This window comes from Odocoileus virginianus, chromosome 15 (assembly GCF_023699985.2).
Source record: "Odocoileus virginianus isolate 20LAN1187 ecotype Illinois chromosome 15, Ovbor_1.2, whole genome shotgun sequence".
NCBI lineage: Eukaryota > Metazoa > Chordata > Mammalia > Artiodactyla > Cervidae > Odocoileus > Odocoileus virginianus.
Genome location: NC_069688.1, coordinates 30,340,623 through 30,346,622, shown reverse-complemented (window position 1 = coordinate 30,346,622; position 6,000 = coordinate 30,340,623). Strand labels below are relative to the sequence as shown.

The 6,000-nt window shown below is 40.0% G+C and overlaps 1 pseudogene; it reads right to left on the bottom strand.

The window, feature by feature from the left end:
- Positions 1 to 1,192: 1,192 nt before the first annotated feature.
- The window catches only part of LOC110135840 (SOSS complex subunit B1-like), a 66,278-nt pseudogene continuing 61,470 nt past the window's right edge, over positions 1,193 to 6,000 (bottom strand).

Below are 6,000 nucleotides of genomic sequence, written 5' to 3'. Positions count from 1 at the left end.
GAAGTTGTCACCAAACGGTTATCAGCTGCATCAAACACTAATGGGAAGTTGAAATTCAAATCTAGATTTAAGATTACAGTGGATTTAGTGGAATGGAAGTCTTTGCTGGTCAGAAGAATGTTCTCAGATAAGTGAAGGCAATGTTTTTCTCAGGTAGACCAGTTGTTTTTGTAGCAGGCCATGTTTTATTCCTTTAGTGGATCAAAAAGTCAGTGTGGCTGCTAGGACTACAAGAAACCTATTCACATGGAAAAAAAAAAAGTTACATAAGTGGAAATGGGAGCATATGAACAATCTATATGGCATTATAATTTATTTGGCACTACAGCCAAATTCTATACATTTATTATTATACTACTTGTATAATAGTATATACAAATTCCTGTGGATTAAACTTTGGAAGAAAAAATAGCGTTCTTGGAGGAAAAGGAAATTTGGAGGCTAACTTGGGAGGTTAGGCGTGAATAAGAGGACAAAATAGGACACTCGGAAGAGACTTTGTTGGAACACGTTTGGTGTAAAGGATAGAGAGTCAAAGCAATGGCACATGGGAACTGTGGACAGCGTGAGGAGTGAAAATGTTTAATGCTGACGAGAAAAAACTGCAGTGAGGGCGAGGTTAGAGCCACAAGGAGAGCCAAAGGCACAGAGAACGAGAAGTTCCAACAGGGAGTAGGATGCTTCAGACTCAGAGAAGAGGTCCAGGGAGAAGGGGAAGGCAGTGTCGCCATGGAGATTCGGAGACAGGAAGTTGGCAGTGGTCCAGCTGGCTCCCTCTAGTTTCTTCATGAGGTCGCAGACAAGGTCACCAGTGAGAATAGGAGGGGACAGCAGGTAATCAGGAAGTAAAGAGAGTAGGAAAGGGTTGGAATACATTCCAAAGAGCCTTTTATTTTTAATTTTTCAACAGAGTGGTAACATTTATTAGGAAGGAGGGATTCAATTAGACTTCCACACCACACATAAGAAACATAGTGAACCATTGTTTCTAAAGAGGAAGGAAGGAAGGCAGAGCACCCTGAATCCCAGGAGACAGGCAGCTTCAGCTGGACAAGGAGGGGAGTGTGGGCTGAGGGTGGGTTAGGCTACTGCTCACCACTCCTGCACAGTGAACTTGAGTCACTCCGACACCTCCGGGCCCCACAGAGCCTGCAGCCCGGTAGAAAGCTGTGTTCTCCAGCAAACACTTGGGTTATGGCTGGTGGCAGGGAGGAAAAAGGTCTTTTGCTTTCTTTTGCTGCACCTCTGGGGTTTTTTTTTTTTTTTTTTTTTTGCCTTTACTGACATGGTTGCTGAAGGGGCCAGGAAGGCAGCAGCTGTGGTCGGGCTGACTTCAGATAATTCAAGTGCTGGGGGAGTGGGGTCGGAGGGAGTGTGAGGGGGTGCAGCCACTACCAGGAGCTGGTGGGGCGCCCAGACCAATGCGCTCTGGCTCTTAGAAGCTGGAGAAGTGGCAGGGAGTCCAGGGAACCGTAAGACTGCTGTTCTGTACCATCTTGTTGGGTGCCTGCTGGGCACTGTATTCTGGGTTTGGCTCACTGAAGTTAGGAACCTCAGAATAAACCAAACGGAATTCCCCAATCTTCTGAAGATCACACCTATGACCAGTGCACAATGGCACACAACCTTTGAACACCGAATAACTTTTAGTGAGCTGGATAGTGTCACCAGGCTGGATCAGGTTGCCCACATCATCCCAGACAGAGATATTGATGCTGCCAGTTTTGTCTGCCACTTCGCAGGCCCACATCTTATGCCCATTCTTTGTCTTGGTCACTCAGCCTGTCTCCAGCACAATGAAATGAGGTTCAAGTTTTTGAGCCCAGGCTTGATGTACTTCATGAAGGTCTGTCTCCATCATCATACTGCCCACAGCACCACACCAGTGAGACTGCTGGACAGTGCATGCCACTGAGCCGCTTGCAAACCAGAGAGCTTTTTATTAAAGTAAGCATGGTTTGGTTGGGGAGCTTGTAGTCTTGACTATTCCTACACTTTGCAATGAAGTCATAAGTATTTGGGACTCTTGACATGGTTTGCATTATACTCTAGAGATCAAGTAAGAAAATTATATTAGTCTTAGAAAAATGAATGATTGCAATAGAATGTAAAAACCATGAATTACTGTTAAGATATCTTTTATTCATTATATATATAATTAAGTTCTAACACTTGGTGCTATATTTTTAATTTTTAAAATTCATTTCTATTGGAGTATAGTTGCTTTAAAATGCGTTAAGTTTCTTCTGTACAGCAAAGTGAATCAACTATACATATACATATATTCTCTCTTTGGGGATTAGAGAGTGCTGAAGAGAGCTTCCTCAGCTATACAGAAGGTTCTCATTAGTTATCTGTTTGAAGCTGTATTTTTAAAACTTCACATAAACTTGCCAGAGTTTCATGTTGCACAAGTTTTTTTCATCAAAGTGAATTTAAGTGGATTATGCCCTCTCCTTTTACAAGATTTTTGTTAACTGTTTTGCCATTTTCAACCCCTTCTCATAGCTGCACTGATCTATGTTGTTGTTCAGTGGCTAAATAGTGTCTGAGTCTTTGTGACCCCATGGACTGCAGCCTACCAAGCTCCACTGTCCTTGGGGTTTCCCAGGCACGAATACTGGAGTGCATTGCCATTTCTTCCTCCAGGGGATCGAATCCACATCTCTTGAGTCTCCTGCACTGACAGGCAGATTCTTTACCACTGGACCATTCAGGAAACCCTATATCCATTCTTTAGGATGTTGATGTTTTCTAAATCCTCCCACCTTCTAAATTAACTATCCACTATTAAATGGTACCACTCTCTCTTCCCAACCTGCTAGTTTTCCCTTTATTTAACAATAACAAATAATGTGCACTGTCTTAAATTTTTTCAAAGTGCTATCATATACCTGATCCTATTTATTACCATAAAAACACTGTGAATTATATATTGTGCTCATCATTCTGTAGATAAATTGAGACAACTTGTTCCAAATTGCATGACTACCAAAGAGCAAGGCTGGGATTTATACCAAAGTCTTCTAATCTTTCAACTGAATACATTTCACTCTGTATTTCCTAAGTGGAATAGCAATACCTTTTTACTTAAGAGTTCCAGTGCTCACTTCAGCAGCACATATACTAAAATTGGAATGATAAAGAATTCTATATTGTAACATAACTATACATAAATTACTTAAAAGTTGGTCTATTTAAATAAAAACAAAAAGTAAGTAATAATAGCGATGGTTTGGCAAAAGACACGAAGATATGTGTAAATGAGACTTCCCTGGTGGCACAGTGGATAGAAATCCACCTGTCAATGCAGGGGACATGGATTTGATCCTAGTCTGGGAAGAATCCACATGTCACAGAGCAAATAAGCCAGAGCTACTGAAGTCTGAGTGCCTAGAGCCTGTGCTCTGCAATAAGAGAAGTCACCACAATGAGAAGACTAATCACTACAACTAGAAAGTAGCCCCCTGCTCACTGCAACTAGAGAAAGTCAAGGCATAGCAATGAAGACAGCCTGCAACCAAAAACAAATAAATATATAAATAAATAAAATTTAAAAAATTTTATAAAAGAGTTGTGTCTCAACTCTGATTTAAAAAAAAAAAGGTATGTGTGAATAAATGAAATTTTCTTAGTCTTTATAGTCACTGAAAATGAACAAAAACTGGGGATAATTCTTCTATTTTAAGATGAAGGCTAAGTTAATGAGTGGCTATGACTTTTATCAGAGTAATAACAGAAAGGTGTGCCTTCCCTTAACAAAATTTGATTATTTAAATCTAACTCCCTCTCCTTCAAAAAAATCAAGTAAAGAGGAAATTATATTACAAAATGACCTTTTGTTGTGAAGATCTTTTTTTTTTTTTAAGATCTTTAAATAATAATTGTAAGTAACCTTTACACGCCTGGGGCTTTCCCTGGACCCTATAGGCATCTCTTATAATCCTTCTACCACCTGTGAAGTAAGTAGGTTTATTAATCTAATTTTTCAGATGAAGAAGTGTAGTAAAATACAAACCATCATATCCTACATAGTATGTGCACATAGTGTCATGGAACAGCAAGTCCCAATTAATGACAATGTATAATAACACTCCATAAAGATCCTGTTCCCCCCTCCTTTTTTTTCTCTAGAAAAAGCCAGATCTTAACCCTCGTTCCATCACTAGGTGAGTGGTAATCCTTAGACAAATCTCTCAAATTCTAAGCCTTGGTTTCCCACATCTACAAAATAAAAAGTTTGAATTTTGCCATCCCCAATGTCCTCCTTATTTCTAAAACTACTTTTACCCTTCAAATTGCTAATAATGTGAATATATATCATGCCAGGAATGCACAGACTGCCTAAGTCAGATGTACTGGTGAGGACCTACTGCTCAAACTGTTCGCAACTGGTCTGATAGAGCACAAGTACCATGATTCTTATCACTTATCCTCAAAGAAAGAAACTGGGTTAATTGACCTATTTCCAGTAATAGGACTGGAGGAATTATTAATGCATAGCACTTTAAGTGATAACCCAGAAAATCGACAAACATTTCTGGAGCTACTCTTCCAGCAGGACATTGGGAGGGGACACTGCACACAGAGATTTTCTCGCCCTTAAAGAGCTTATGAAGGAAACTAAGGAAAATATAAGTTGCTGATCCAAGTGTAGACTTGGAAAGGCCCTTTGACCTTGTCTAGTCACAGATTTACAAAAGGTAAAGGCTGAAAAGGACCTTAGAAATGCATCCCCCTCCCAGTACCACCCCCAGATGAGAAGACCAAGGGCCAGAAGAATGAGATCGCTGGTCGGCAGAGGCAGTGAGTTCACGAAAGAGCAACGATTAGAGCTCCATTCAAGAGACACAGTAGGTCCATTTAATTGGAGGGAAGGATATAGGCTAAAGGATAGTTGCCAATTGAGATGGTTATGGAGGACTTTCTGGGTCCTACATGAGAGCTGAGAAGTCAATAAAGGTCCTCGTGGTGGAGAAGGGTTCACTGGACAGTCAAGAAATCATTGTATGAAACACAGGCATTAACAATGAAGTTAGGCCCATCTCTACATATTTGATGTGGAACAATTAGCAAGTACTATTTTAAAAATGAGGGAATTCCCTGGGGTTCCAGTGATTAGGACTCCATGCTTCCACTGCCAAGGGCACAAATTTAGTCCGTAGTCTGGGAACCGAGATCCCATATGCCATGTAGCCAAAAAAAAAAAAAAAAAAAACACAGAGATAAGAAAAGAGAAAAAACAAGATATTTAGCTCTGTGTGTGTGTGTGTGTGTGTGTGTGTATGTTTGTGTATAAATGCCTAAGATATCTCTGGACAGGTTAAAATCCTGGCTACTATGTTTGCCTACAGAATTGGATGGTTGAAGTACAGGTGTGGGAGTTGGATACATTTTTCCCTGTATGTCCTTTTGAACATTTGACTTTGGAAACTGACATATATATTACTTTCATAAAAGTCATCATTTTTTAAGAAGACATTTTTGTCTAATCTGGAAAGCTTCTTTTTATATTTAAATTAAATCTGTTTGTGTTATAGATAGTACCCTCTGGTAAAGTAGTCATCGGACTATAGAGAGATAAGATCAAGACTAATATCATAGTGCCTCATTTATATCCAAAAAACGTTAGAGAGGGTGTGACATCCTGACATTAAAAGTCGATTTATTTCCCTTTGTGCTTACTCTCCCAGTAATGACTGCAGCTGTTGAATGGGTGCCAGATACTGTCACATACAACTTGGATGGGAATCTAAACGCAGTCACATCCTCCCACAACTGGCTGAGGACTCAGTGGGTGCTATAAATAGCAGGGACAAACAAATTCAATCCTGCTTTCCAAATGCAATTCATGAGAGCTCGGCAGAAAAGTGAACTTGACAACACATTGGAGTCTTTCTCTAATGAAATTGGGAGACAGAAATACCCAGTTTGATCAGACTTTGCCTTTACTAGTTATTAGTTTCTGGAACGCAACTGGACTCAGAGCACATCTAAATC